The sequence below is a fragment of the Bombus vosnesenskii genome, unplaced genomic scaffold (genome assembly GCF_011952255.1).
Source record: "Bombus vosnesenskii isolate JDL3184/JDL3185 unplaced genomic scaffold, Bvos_JDL3184-5_v1.1 scf7180000013267, whole genome shotgun sequence".
Taxonomy (NCBI): Eukaryota; Metazoa; Arthropoda; class Insecta; order Hymenoptera; family Apidae; genus Bombus; species Bombus vosnesenskii.
Genome location: NW_022882927.1, coordinates 5,714,546 through 5,730,591, shown reverse-complemented (window position 1 = coordinate 5,730,591; position 16,046 = coordinate 5,714,546). Strand labels below are relative to the sequence as shown.

General features: G+C 39.2%; 1 protein-coding gene across 4 annotated transcripts in view; it reads right to left on the bottom strand.

Annotated features, from left to right (window-relative positions):
• Positions 1-16,046, bottom strand: part of LOC117230758 (fibroblast growth factor receptor homolog 1-like) — a 112,874-nt gene that overhangs the window by 52,715 nt on the left and 44,113 nt on the right. Inside the window, exon 1 of one of the 4 annotated variants that reach the window (XM_033488507.1) lies at positions 7,488-7,938. The exons of the other annotated variants lie outside the window; for them this stretch is intronic. The gene's annotated coding sequence lies outside the window, so the exon portion shown is untranslated. Of the gene's footprint in view, positions 1-7,487; positions 7,939-16,046 lie in introns of those variants that run through there. 4 annotated transcript variants of the gene reach the window in all.

Genomic DNA, 16,046 nt, shown 5'->3' with positions numbered 1-16,046 from the left:
AAAATTTCGTAATATTACAAAGAATGTTCTTATCTCTGGATATTCCAGCTGGAAATTTTTCCGAATTTAATTTCCGATTAAGAGACGCGCGTTTCGCGTGAACGAGTCTCTGCTTTCATCCTCCAAGGGCAACAATTTCAGCCTACGCGGACTAGGAAACAAAGCTCTTCACATGCGAATCGAAGTCGAAACAAGAGCAGTACGGTTCGTTTCCAAGCACGTTTTCGGTAATTTCACGTCTGGTCTTGATTTTCGGCTCACGGTTTTGTTCAGCGCGTGCTGCGAACCGTAGACTAAATACCGGCATTAAATTAGGGAGAGGTCGACTCGGAACAAGGCGTCCCGGTGTGTAATATACGCGGCCGAAATGGTGTAATGAATTATGGCCGGCGAGGATGAAGTCAGCGTACGCCAGCTTAACGCGGACGTTGCCGAAAAAGCGGTCTTTACCACTTCTCGTCCTCTCGACGTGGTCATTTCAATTTATTTCCAGATATTTTCGTGATTTCTCGAAGGCTCGATGAAGCACGTACGTTGTTGTTAAAAATTACTCATCATTTTCGTCATAAAATTAGTCGTTACATTACGAAGGGCCAAGAGAAATATTTCAATTATATTACGAGCCTCTCGCAAGCTAAATTTCTTTCTGTAAACTTCTACGTTTCATCGCTCAAATATCCTGCATAATCAACGTGGAATTTTTCGAAGAACAAGCAAAATTAGTTCCGTCAATTTATTTATCATAAATAACCGCGAATATCGTTGTAATAAATATTCGTAAATTGCGAGATGAATCGGAGGAGGAAAAGGTCGTGACATTTTTTCTGTCAGTGACCAGGTAAGAAGAATAGAAACTAGGATTTAAAGAGCCTCGAGTTGTCGTACGAGTATTCCGAGCGACAAGGGGATCTGTGCATAAAAATGTGTACCACGCAGCTTAAGACAAGGGTCACTGTAAACAGTATGTGTTAAGAGTTTTGCATATATAGAGAGCGTAATGTGCATTTTACGAGCGTATAAAAATCCAAGTGTAACCACAATGTAAACGCAACTGCCATACAGAGATCCAGCTACGTTTGTATTTGGTTTAATCGTTATTCTTGTAACAACATTTACCATATTTACTATTAGCATACGTATTAGAATGTTTATCATCGAACGCACGATAGCAATTTAATCGCAAGATTTCCACAAGCAATACTTGTATCTTTGAAGATCATACTCGCGAATAATTTACACGCGACATTTCTAACGACTCTTCGTTAACTCTCAACATTCCAACAAATGCAAAACGTCATGTTTCCAATTTATAACGTTGGTATATCAAGTGCCATTATCCTCATCAGCGAAGTAAGATAAATTTTAACAAATACGTAGAACAAAGTCGCGCCTCGTAACGCAACGTTATATTATATTACGATTATAAAGTTACAAATCTGAAACAAACTGCTTATCGATCGTCGTACAATCAGCAACCTAACGATACAACCAATACACACGCAGTACTTCCTAACAGTATCACCGGATGAGATCAACGAACAAAAGCCAAAACTTTCTAGCGAGAAGAAAATTATACATGCTAGCGCCACGCAAAGTAACGAGCTGCTCATACAGATTACACCCACGATGTTATCGTCATTCCCTCCACGAATCTCCGATGTTTACCTAGAAAACAGCATTACAGACGACAAAATAGACTACCATTAACGCGCGAACCGTCGCGGCTCGACTGCGATCCCAAACGTTCGTTCGCGATTAAAATATTCCAGGGACGTGCGCGTCCCCCCACTCCGTCTCCTCTGTGCCCCCACTCCTTTGTGGTTAAAAGCTCGCGAGGCGCAGCACGTTCCCAAAACGTATCGCTATGCGCATCACGGGCTTCTCTATCGTCGTTGGACGATCGCGAGAACCGCCGAACAAGGAGATCTTCGATCGAACTTGGCGAATCCGTCGAGACCGAATAGGCTTCGTACAGCTACGAGCAGATTGTTTTAATGCCATTTATCGACATACTGTGACAGTAGCTGTCTATTACGTAAGAATGATTTCGTCCAGCCTTCCAGTCCTCCCCTTATGTTCCAATACGCCTTCCAATAGACGTCGTCTCTTTATAGAAACTAGCTTCGTGTATGTGTTGTATACGTAGTTTTAAGTTATACCATGGAATTTCAAGGAACGGTGACTTGGATTTAGTAGACTTGGAGAATTTCTCGGATATTTTTTCTTTCTCGCTTCTTGTTCTCTTTTTACGCTTTTGTAGGGACGGTTTACGTGGGACGGTATGTCGACATTGAAATGTTTTCAGGCTACGTAAGAAAGTTGTTAGAGTGGAGTATGCGCGTGTGTCGTTTTTTATGGGAATCGTAAGGAGGTTCCTTTTGTGGGCTGCGAGTTCACTTCGGGAGAAACGGTGCCCGATTCTATCGGAAACGATCGTGTGCGGAATAATAGGATGGTTTTGGTGAAAGAAAGGGGATTTTTGGAGGTTTCATTTCACACGATGAACACGCGCGGTGAATACCGAGGGATCCCGTTTCGAGGGTTTGTGTGATTGTAACTCGATTATTCCGTACCTTTGTGTCGATCCTATGATAGGTACTCTGCCTGGGTAAATGTTATGGTGCCTGTTTTATGTGATTTATACCTGCAATATTATTCGCAAGTCCCAAACATTTCGGTATATAATAAATTGATCTTTGATGAGTAATTTCTATAATTTTTAAAAATGTAAATGTAAAAGTTACAAAGACAATTCACGAATTTAGTATTTTCACTGAACCAATCGACTCTTTATTTTAGACATTGATAAAGCCGCCTTAATTAGCTCGTAAGTTAAAATGCTAGTCTGAACTTTCACACTTGCTCCTTTTAATAAAGTAGTTAATTCAAAATTCCCGATCTTTAAATTTTGAATAAGTCGAAACTTTACACGTCAATGTACCATTTCAAAAAATTCAGGCCAATGTTCCAAAGCCAATTAAAATCTCAAAACCCTCAAACTACGAACCTCGACACAGCTACCTTTACCATCCCAGATAACTCGAACCATTGTTACAAAATGAAAAACTCTCCGCTTCCAACGATTCATCCAATCAGCCTTTAAAATGTCGCGTTTCTACGATTTCTAAATACCCCGAACTCTCACCCTTCCGATTTCTCCAAACGCAAGCCACAAAAACACCAAAAACTCACCCCATCGCCAAACCTAACCTCAAAATCGCCAATATATGGAAAAATATTAAGCGAGCACTTCAAAGAGGAGATCGAAGAGCAGGAGAATCTCGTTCCACGGACGAACGTAATCCACAAAGAGAACAAAAGCTCACCCCATCGCGAAACCTAACCTCAAACTCGCCAAAACAGCCAAGAAATTAAGTAGCAACGACGAAGTGGAGATCGAAGAGCAGGAGAATCTCGTTCTATGCAGCGTTTTATTCCGACGCGGGGGAAGAAGAAGCAGAAGAAAAAAGAAGAATAAGAACGACGCGTCGGTGATAGTTTAGCTGGCATGGGTAGCTAAAAAGGGACACACCAGCGTACAGCCGCGTGAATAACAAAAGGCTGATGGAACGTGCGCCGCGTCCAGAAGAGAAACCAGCGAAGGGTACGGTGAACAGGGAAGTGCGGCGCGTGATAGTGGAATATTCATTTTGTGCCCACGATCGTCAATGTGTGATCGCGTGGTGAATTCACCGGCGAATTAAGCGGAAAGCAGGCGTTTCACAAGCTCCTTCAACGCCTCTCCTAACTGCTTGCAATCGACGCATCTTCTTCTTCTTCTCTTTTTTACATATTTTGTTTTCTGTTATGATCGATGACTGCTTGTTTATATAGCACCAACTTTCAGACAATTGCTTTCTGTTGTCGTAAAATTAATAATGACCGGGGAGAGAGGTTTTGTTATTCAATTCTGATTGAAGCAGAGGTTATGTAATGGATCTCTTAAGCATTCACCTGGTTGATTTATGGTAATCGATTTGTGTTTGACGTGTGGCTGTTTGACAGAATTTTTATCATTACTTTTAATTGCTGCGGTGTGTTGAAGATATTAATAGAAATGTCAGTACATGTTCTTGGAATTAGTGGGAGGAGAAATTGCTTGAGAACTTGGAATTGGAATAAGTTAGTTATAAATGGTATAAATTGGAAGCGGAAGATGATAGAGACTATTTTGTTTAGGATTATTATTCCGGAAAATTGAATATCTTTGATTTTGCTCTGTATTATATTTGTACTACGTTCAGCATTGGTTTAATTCAGAATCTTGGAAGGTATTTTATATGAAGGAACATGCATATTTGTTATTGCAATTTTTATTCTTATTTTGTGATTTTATTTGGTAATTTACATACACGAAGATGATAAACCTGTTCCGGTTTTATCTTTCTGTACGAGATGTGACACGATGTGTCGTCGTATGGGATGGAATGTGAAGGTGATCACGTAGAAAATGGTCAATCAGAGAAATGTCAGTCTTTCACCCTGCGCTGCACGATAACGAGAAGTAACGTTCTTTATCAAAAACTTTTACCTTCGGTTTGCTCAAGTACGTTTTATCTTTGGGCTTTTATCAGCAACGAGGGACTGTTCACGGTTGCAGGTACGTTTTCGTTAGGACGGTTGGATAATATTCGATAACGTTATCAGCCTAGCACAAGAATTTTCGTGTGGACCTCTGGTAACGCGTTTTTGAAAATTCACAGCGTATGTGCGACTTATCTGTACAATAATTATTAATTGCCTGATTATTATTCGTTAGCTAATCTTATCTATGAAAAGACTAAACACTCGATTCTCCAATTAATTCCCTCCAAAATATCCAGTAAATTTTCGTCGCGACGCTTCCCCCTTCATTCTCAAATACAATTAACATAAAAGAACAAGGAAGAAAAAGAGCGTGTCTCTTCGTCCTGCTATGGTTGTTAACGATGTCGAGAGGAATATAAATTTTCGTCAGTTAACGAAGTGATTTGTATTTTTTCCATGGGGGGCCGTGGGGGACATAAGGCGCGCACTGTTCCAATACGGAGGCTGCGCGATGAAGAAAAAAGGAAAGAAATGTTTCTAGTGCTCCCGTTGAGCAGATGTTTCGGGTGACAGGAGCGAAAGAGAGAGGAAGGGGGCCAGGTCACAAAGGCACTTCCCTGAAACGAGGCCCACGAGGCGCCGCAGCGCGTAAAATGAATTTCGGCTGAGCAGATCGCGTCCTCTGCAAAAACCTATCTCGCTTCCGCACTCGTAAGGACGCACTCGCGAGTCACATGGTTTCAAGCGGCTCGTCGACTTTTAAGTGTCCAGCCTACAGGATGCTTCGGTAAACGAGGAGACGCTATTTTCGAGCTAGAAAAATTCAGGCTGCTTGGAAGTTTCGTGGGAAACTTCCGTAAAACAGAATTTACGTTGTCACGCTGTTTTTGGAGGAGCGTGGTCGATGAACGCAGCCACTTTCATCCTCGTTCCATTTGCGATTCCATGGTGAAACAATGTACGAATTCGGCTTAGGAATGTCGTTAGGGTTCTATCGTTCTATTTTCAGTTGAAGAAACTGGTAGGAAGGTTTGCAAGAAAGTTTCGTACGGGTTTCACGAAGTAGTCTGAATCGTTGGATTAATTGAAGACACAACGAAGTCAGTCTGTGTCTCAGTTTCGCTATGTTTAAGATTTGTCAACTTTATTACTAATTTATTAAAATCAGTTGTTAAGTTTACGGTTTAAATCGTAAGATATAGATTACTTTGTGAAACAACGTCAGTTTAAGTTGGCAATATCGAGCGAAATTATGTTTGAATTTTATGAAATGTTTTAAATTATTAGACAAGAGTTGCTTCCCACATTGAGAATGTCGTTTTGCACTACAAAAAATGATCGGAAATTTTATAGAGAAGTCGTGGATTCGATACAAAGAATTCGTTTAAATCATCGAACGTAGATTAAACATTTACATAAATTGCACGAACGCAATGCAGTTCTTAGAACTTCATGCCACTTTCATTATAATTACCGTAATTACCATTTCTCGTAAAAATATGGATTTGCATAAATATCGCAAGTTTAATTACACGTAAATGCTCTCTATAACGTAGAATTACTTTCATCCCATGATCCGATATTCAAAAATTCGACTAATAATTTCATGTAAACATAAAATACGTTTCTTGATATTACTAAAAAAAAAACTGTTCTGATCGATACACTACAAACGTTTGTGAAGGTATCATAGCTAAAGAATTAATATGTCGTAATCGTAAAAGTAAGCATACAATAAACACAGCGGGCAAAATCGTAAAGTAAGGAAACGATACATAACTCGTGTTCGACAGCCACTCTAATCGTTTCTTACAGCTTAGTGGCGTGGAAATTTGCAAGTACAAACGAGACTATATAAATATAAAATAGTATAAAATCGTATCACGATCAAACGTGACCATTCAGAGTTAGTTATGGTTAGACAGCAAGCAAGTGGAAAAGACCGGTGGAAAAGTGTGACTTAATTTAACGGCACTCCCAGCTTTTTCCCAGACCACTTGATACTTTCTTATCGGCTGACTGGTCGCAAGAAGCGAGCAATATGCCCGCTTAATAAAACACTCGGTAGCAGGGACAAGAATATCCGGGCGTTCGAGGAAATTTTACAACTACGGCTCGCTACGGCCGAGTAAATCATCGACTTACTGTCAATTAAATGTAAATACCGGCGCTTCGACTTCCAATTTGTTTTTCCTTTTTCCTTTCGTTAGCTGTAAAGATAGATAAATCCGATCGAACGTGATACACGAGGTTTTGCTTTTTACTCGGTTTACTCGATAGAGAACTTTATTTTTGCGCCCTGCTGACTTCGATCGGATCAAAATAAGGGCTTAGAGAAGAAAGATACAAGTGCGGTGAAATTGCTTCGTTTCAAGGAAATTTCTAGAGTTTTCATATTGAAATGTTCGCGTTGAAATTTATTTTGTTCCGCTGTAAGAGTCGATGGTATAATTATATATATGAGCTGATCGAAAGCCAAATTGATTATTTATTTAATTAAGAGCAATCAGAAGGTAGAGGAACGTGGTCATATAATAAATTATTTTTTTTAAATCTATTTCGGAATCTTTCTTGTAAAATGTAACTTATGGAAATAAATTGTTTCTTGAAAATTGAATATTAATCGCGTATCCGAGTTATATTCACCGATGGAGCAGAAAATCAGTTGATCAAAACACTTGAAAAATTTCTTTTGACAAATTTAAAGATACTCCACAAGAAGCTTCCTTTAAGTTTAAAAAAAAAAAGCATCTTTCTACTATTGAAAAATATTTTCTCTATCGATACTTGTTAACACTTTTGAAGCTAAGAATTAACACAGAATATTTCGAATTTGTACAAAGAATCGACTACCATTCGTTAAAATTAAACAGATCGGAGAACCGAAATTTCAACGAACTCTCGTCCCCGTAACCTCAATTCACCCCCAAGAAGTTATATCTAAAAATTTGTCTACTTACCACCAAACAATAATCGACGACGATCGACTTGCAATGTAGCCGGCACGTCGGTAAGTCTCACTAATACTTAACAAACACAAGCTGAAATCATGTCGAACCAAAGAGAACTACACGCACATTTCTCTGTTTCCTCACTCCGCTAGACGCGTTCTCCGCTGCCCGTAATGGACAGTTTCCTGGGCAGACGTCGCCCGTACGAGCGATCGAGTAGATACAGAAACCGCGGGCCCATTGATGGGCAAACTGTGCGAGCGCGACAAGGACAGAGTCACAAGAAGCGACGCGAGACAGACAGACTGACAGACAGAACGCGACACGGTCTCTTGACCCCGTGTCGGGGCGTCTCGTTGTTCAGCCGTCGGCCAAGAAACCCGCGACAACACACAGCTAACAGAAACACACCACTGAGACGGCACGATGCTTGTTTGCCGGTGGCACGTTTTCGTCTGACAGCCAGCGGCCCGCGCCGCGTGTCGTACTTGCAGCTGCGCATGCGCGTCCCTACGCTCGCGCGCCGTGCAACCTGATTGGCCACCCATTGATCGGTCCTACACGCGGTTCGACTCACGTGCGCGGGTTCCCGTGCGTCACGTGAGTGGGGGTAAGTAGGTGCTTGCGACTTCGAACTTCGTGCGATGGTTCACGTGTGGGGTGAGCGACTTGTCAGAGATTTGCGAGGGTGGCTACGAGTGGGTGCGGGGTTGAGTTAGTTCTGCGAGAATCTGAGGAAATTTTTGGCTTTTGGGTGTTCACGTTTCGACGTAATGGAGTTATTGATAAAATTATCGGTGCGCGATAAAATTACGAGAAACTTGGTACGAATAAATTCAGTCCTTTACCGTGTAGAACTTGTTTGGCGTTAAACGTAAGGATGAGTGGTATGGGAGGTATAATTCTTTTATATAGTAGTTGCCTTATGTGTAATTTCGCGGCGAAGAATTGTTAATATCGTAAAGATGTATGCGTGAGTAGATGAAGAGATCGGTTATTTTTATTTCAGCTAATTTACACAGTCTTTTGGCTTTTGGATGCCCACGTTTTTATGTAACGGAGTTGTTGATTCATTGGAGCGTTATAGAATTAGCAGGAATTTGGTATGAATAAATTGAGAAATAGACTTTTCACGTTGGGACGATTTTCAAATTAGGCGTGTAACGATTTTGCAATTGTCATACTTTCTGTATCTTCAAATGTTCGATATTCATCTCTTAAGCATCTCTTAAGTACTTCAAGATAGAGTTACCGTTTAATTCTTCCAATCCTAGATTGTGTTTAGCATTCCAGTGAATCTAGAAGCTCTCTCCTCTCGGTTATCGAAACGAAATCAGCGATTCATTTTGAACAAGCATCGCCTAAGTAGTCTACTTACATATGTAACGCTATTATGTCAAACAAACTTAACATACGGATTTTGACTAGAATATCTCGATCGGAGATTGAAACACGAATCTTTTGTCCGTATACTCGAGTTACTAATCGATTCTATAATCCGTAACGTTGATACCCGAAGCAACTGGCACCTGTCTTGGCATTAACATATGTTTGGTTACTCAGTTATGTCATACTCAGTTACACTTGATCGGAGTCCGGTTGATCCGAATCAACTGCTAAGAGATTTATACCGTTCATCGAGAACGAGTTTCGAACATTTCGCCACGGGTATAATTATCTTCATTCATACTGAAATAAGTTGATCAATTAAAGCTGCAGGATCTCGTCGGAAGTTGACGAGTTCGAGTCAACGATTTCCAATAAAATTACAAGCACTGCTAACAAAACTTTGGAAACCGACATGAGAAAGTTTCGTTTGCAATACATGCTAAATTATTGTATTGTAAATTATTGTATACATACATATATAACGTGTAATAATACATCTATAGATACAAGTTTGTGCGACAGAAAATTTTTAACGTTTAATACAATGATGGTCAAAATTTGTCTTTACTGTATCTTATTTATTTTTATTTTTATAACCTTCGATTTTCTTACGAATAATAAAGGGCGTATTATATCATCAAGAACAGAAAATATTTCGACTAAATATCAAGTAGGTTAATCGAACTTTAGTCCCATGTTACATATGTACGTATATTTCATTTTATGTTGATGCTGTATGTTACTAAAAATAGATTCTTCCATTAAGCATCGAATAAATTAAGTAAATGTCATCCACTTCATTCTTTTCATTTTAAAATCTTCTTTACTGCTGTTTTGCAATAATGCTGCTAACGTAAAAAGAATTATTTTCCATTAAGTGTCCAGTAAATCGACTGACTCATCCTTTGTTCTACCCATCCTTTGTTGTTCTACCTTTATTTTTCACTTAAAAATGGTCTCTATTGCTCGTAACAATTATCTCTTCCGTTACACGATCTTTCTAGGCACGATATTTGTCAAACACTGACGATCATACATACCACAGTCGGGATATATCGACATAAATGGGAAGACCGAGTGTGATTCGTTTTGTAACGAGCATTACGCACGCCATGTTTGCGTGGCTCGATTACACTGCGTCGAACGACCACTTTTATTGTCAGCTTGCGAAAGGTGCGAACTGTTAATTCCTCTTAGTCGCCATTGAACGACGTTGGCGTTCCTCTTGACCTAGCTGAACAATGCAATTAATCGGTGAACGACCTTTCTTTCTTTTTACTACGCAATTGTTAGTTTATTAACAATCTATCTCTGTTCTTTTCTTACTCAATTTTCGATCACAGAATCGCTAGATTTCGATGTCCTTCTTCGTAAATGCATTCGATTTCCTCGAACGAGGGTAAAAACTTTTCAAAAACGAGCTTTCCATAATTTTAAAACTCAATCGGAAGAAGCCATATTCTTAGTAGTTTGAAAATTCACATATAGGATGATACTATATTTTTAGTTACTTTACAATTCAGTGCTCAATGGACGTATCGAATATTCGAGCTAAGATTTTTATCCCAGTCTTTGCATACTAACAAACGTATTTTCTGTAATTCTGATTAATCTTTTTGACAAGCACTTTTGTGGCCCTCATAGCGTTTCGACTCATCTACAGTGTGTCAGCTTCTCCTTCAGTTCTGTACCCGTTTACAATTCCCATTTTTAGTTCAGTTTGACGCGAACTCTTCCTATCCTTTTAATTCTGTTTCTCCATAAAGATAATGCGGAGAGTGTTCGCGAAAAGCAGCAAAAGCAAATGCCAAGAAACTAGTTTTTCAGGAGGGGAAGAAAATTTATGTACTCACGAACGTACTCCAAATTCACGAAAAGGGAAAGTGTACCCATAGAGAACGCTGTACGTGCCGCCTGTTAGTTTGAAAAAAACAACTCCACGCTCCATTCACTCAGACGGATGACGGAGACAAAAGTCAAGAAACAATTAACCAACGTTTATCGGTGCTTGTATCTCCCTCCATAGAGACAACGTTGCGAAACCATGTTCTAGCATTATTAATAACTACGTAGGAAGGGAAATCGCGTTTAAATTATATCCTACGGTATTCTAATTCATACGCCTAACAGTCTCCACGAAAAAATCAAAAACCTTTCGAATTTTGGCAGCCGCGTTGTTTTCCACAAACGCGTTTCAACCGCGTTTCCATCAATTTTTCGGTTACCCATCGAGTATCGTCCCGCTACAAATTACCTCAACTGTCCGCCGACGACGATTTCGGAGACGTTCATTGTCCGTTGAAAAATGAACAGCATCCCCGAACGGGTTCCCGGAACGCGACTGAATGAATTACAAAAACGACGACGCACGTGCGCCGTTTCCGGCGCTGCGGCAAATCACGACGTACTTCCGCTGCGGTGCATTCTGGTGCCCCGGAGGCGCGGGACGAGAGAAAACGCTACTACGGTCGACGAACAACGACTATCGTCGATGATATGCCCGACACGAAACGGACACGTACACGTTTCCTGAATTACGTGAACGCATTCAACAATGGCCTTTTACGAGATCAAACGGCGATAACGTCGTCGCCACCCGGGTTTCATTGAAGTCTCGTTGAAAATGCTGCTCGTAGGGTTCCGTTCGAGAATCGATCGGATGGGGGACTTGCAGCGGTTGTAACTGATCCACCAGCGTTTTCCAGAAATCGTTTCTCGTCTTCGCGGAATCGATTTTACGAAACGAAGAGACGTTCGCTCGCTTCGTCTCACGACTGGCTCATCTTCGTCACGATGTTTTACCGTGGAACAGCGTTGAGATTGAAATTAAGAGGAGGACAGAATCGGTTGAGAAAAGCTTCTTTTCTATTATTCTTCTATGCTCGAGATTAGAAGGTGGATCTTTTATTTTTCAATCTTCAACAAGTTTTACGAGTGTTACAAGTATCTCGGTGGGATTAGACTATTCTCAATTTCTCAATTTAGCTGAGTTACGAGTCTCTCGAAGAATATATCTGCGATTATCTTTTGCGAAAGAGGGTTAACCGTTGAAACATCGAAATCGAAGGCGGATAAACTGAATAAAACGCGTGTTTCTCGGATAATATCTGCCGTTGTTGGAAATACGTATAGTCCGTGTTATAAATCTAGTTCGATATCGGAGGACGGTAAATTGAAAGACATAACTCCTCTGTTACGTGTGGAAAAATTTACACCAATTATGCTATACAGGTAATCGTCGACCACATCCTTTACAAGTGCTACAACCTTCATAAACAAAGATACAAATCCAACAAACCTATAAATTCGTTCGCGTGTCCTGGTATACAGCATATAAAAAGAAGAAAAGAAGACAAAAAGGAAGAACGTTCTAAAACCAGTTCGAGGAAAGTTCGATATGAAAAAGTCAGACTGAATTAAAGAGGCAATTAATTGGATCATATAAATCTAAGCAAAACAGGAAGGGTTAAACGAATATGAGATAAACTGTACTTAATAAAACATGGAAATAAACCTACTTGTTTACTTGCACGAAACTGCCGACTTTGAAAAAGGAGGAAAGAAGGCAAGAAAGAACCGAACGAAACCAAACAACGCTGTCCCTTAATGACCCATTAATATTCCACATAAGCTAACATCACGGCATCGCCATCGATGCTCCACCTTTCCCGAGTCCACCAAAAAAAAAAAAAAAAAAACAACACAAAGGAGCAAGAGAAAAGGAGGAAAGAGAACGAAAATGCCGCTTATGAGCACGTCCTCTCCAATTAATTCCGATTGCTCGGCGTGAAACAAGAAAAGTACATCGATCGTTTATCAGGTAAGGGGAGGCTAAAAGCCGGCTAATCGATGGCGATTCGCCGCTCTACGGATGCGTGGCGTATCTTAACTGCGAGTTACACGAGAATCTCCGATCGGGTAATTCGAGATAAAATTCTGCTTTGCAAAAGGGACGTGAGGAACGGTTGGCATCTGCTGCGTATTATTCGAACGAGGCAACGAACGTTTCGTTCGTTAGAGGACTTCCACCGCGACGGGAGGCCCGCGACGTCGTCGATGATCTTTCCGGCAACGACGGCTTCTTCGGTACCTTTGGCCGTTCCTTCGAATTTTTATTCTGAATCATTCGTGGCACAAGGGACACCGTAGAAAAATCCAATACGACGGCTCGCAGCCGTTTCTATCGCTGTCTCGTTGCCGCTTTTGTCTTCTTTTTAAACGTTTGTTCAGCAGGATTCTTTATAGCTCCTTCTATTAGCTTGTCGTGGATGCTTCCGATCGTTGGAAACGCTCAGGAATTTCAACAGTTAGAGATCTTTTTTTTTTCTATTTGGAGGAATTTTACAATCAATTCTCATTGAGAATTATAAGTAAATTATTCCGGCGTGGCACTATAACGCGAATAACAAGTGACTATCGTATGTTTGATTCTAACTGAATCCGAGTCAGAGATAAGGCGACGGTTTCAACGTACGCGGACTTTTTGTGTCTCGTAACGTTCGTTACGACGCGCCGTGTATCGTGTTCACGTCGATTAGCTGGATGATGACTGGTAAAACTGTTACTTCTAATCGTACTTACCTTCGTGGTTAAATAAATGTTGTGACAAGCTAGAACGCTTCTGGCTACGAATTAAGAAGTGTTAAAACGTATACGATAGTCGTTAAAAGTTTAGGGGAGTGTCAATTGCAAATTAGGTATAATAGTATTAAATTAGTATTAATCGTTCATAATATGTATAATATTTCAATATTTTTTCTATATTATCTATGTTTCATTATGTTTTATATACTATGTATAACACTTAGGAGTATGATTAAAATGTATAAAAATACGATAATTTTGTCATTACCTCGTGGTATAATAATCTCGTGGAAAAATGAATTTTCTTGCCTGGCGTTCAGATTTAGTTAGCGTTGCCTCTAGGTAATCATTAGATAGCGGCCAACCCATTTGTCCAAGCTTTAGCTTATAGCGTCTAAACGACGAGAAATCGTTGTAGATCGCACACCTAATTGACGTGCAACGTCTATACATTTTCACGCACGAGAGACTCGATTAAAGTCTTCGTTTGATCGCCATGAACTTCTTTCGGCCAAATATAAAACTATCGTGCGTGTGTATACGTACGTACACTGATTCACATTTTTGACACCAATGACAGGTTTCATGTACATTTATCACAGCTTCTAAGAAAGCCGTTGTAATTTTATCAACCGTTTCCTACGTTCATGATTCTACATATATTACAATCAGTGGAATTTAATTTTCATCGTAATTGGCTTTGACACGCAATTTGCAATTTTATGATGAAACAGTGCAACTACGTGATACACGATATTATTCTTCTGCGTATACGTCGTGTATATCGTTCTTTCACTTGTAGCTCGGAAATATGAAAATGAAAATATACAGTGGCGTGTGAAAAATGCAAGGTTCGTTCAGAAAATATGGAGAAAAAGATACTTTCACGAGATATCGTTGCATCGATAAATTATTCGCTTACAATGAAGAAACTTTCCAATTAACTTCGATTATCAATTACTTAATTATGTCGTAAATCGTTGGTATATAAATTTCGAACACATTTCCTTCGAAATGACAGGTTCCAGTCTCCTCGTTTTTGCGATTACGAAAAATATGAACCCATACATCTTCGATAATTAATGTTAACTCTTAACAGGCTCAAAATATGATCATACGTTTCTATTACATTCCCATCAATTTTCCACGCCATGTTTCTAACTCCTTCAAAACGATGTATTCCAGTTTCTTCGTTTTTACGATTACTAAAGATGTGAACCTATATATCTTTGATAATTAATGTTAGCTCTTAGCGAGCATAAAATACGATCGTATATTTCTATTGCATTCTCATCAATTTTACAGGCCACAATTTTAAATCCTTCAAAATGATCGATCCCAGTTTCTTTTCTTTGCAATTACTAAAGACGCGAGCCTATATATCTTTGATAATTAATGTTAACCCTTAGCGAGCTCAAAATATCTTCGTATATTTCTATTTCATTTTTCTCATCGTAGCATCCTCAGTTTAGCGATCGGTTCGTTTAAAATTATTTTCAATTTGAAATTATCTTATCGTATCGTAAATCATTGGCGTATAAACGTCAAATCCTTCGAAATGATGGATTTCTATTTCCTCTTTTTACGGTTACTAAAGACGCGAACGTATACAAGTCTGATAATTAATGTTAACTTTCAGCTAGCTCAAAATATCTTTGTATATTTCTATTTCATTTTTCTCATCGTAGCATTTTCAGTTTAGCGATCGGTTCGTTTAAAACTATTTTCAATTTGAAATTATCTTATCGTACCGTAAATCATTGGCATAGAAACGTCGAATCCTTCGAAATGATGAATTCCCATCTCCTTCTTTCAATTATTAAAAATATCTTCGTATATTTCTGTTTCATTTTCTCATCACATAGCATTCGCAGTTTAGCGATCGGTTCGTTTAAAATTATTTTCAACGTTAAATTATCCTATCGTATCGTAGATCATTGGCATAGAAACGTTAAATCCCTCAAAATGATTTCACTCTCCTTTTTTCACAATTATTAAAGACGCAAACTCATATATCATCCTATTCGTCGACTGTTATCGAGCTCAAAATACGATCACACATTTCCAGCCTATGCTCATCGCGTAGCATTTGAAATTCAGTGATTAGCTGGTTTTAAATTATTCTTTTAACACTTTGACTGCCACTTTGGTCATTGGTTTCAACTTCTTACAATTGTAAAAATTGAACGAAAATCGACAGCTAGGGCATTTTGAATATAACCGATAAATAGAAGATACCTTGAAATAAAAAGTGCCCCATTGAACGATTAAACATTTTTATTAGAACATCGATAAAAAAAAATGAGAACAAATCTTGCATCTAACGGTGCACTGTGTTCGCGTCCATATCTTTGAGAGGTAATCTACGAATATTATTATGAACACAGCTTAGAAAATAATCGTAAATGCTGCTTTATAATCATATAATTGAGGTTAGAAGTGTGCACATACCTTACTATTATATATAGAACGAGCAAGTACTGTTTACTAATATCTTCCACACGTTTCAACGATATATTTTGCACGTTTTATTTACGACGAAACAACGAATACGAATGGTTTGTTGAAATAAACGAAGCCTCGTTATAATATGTC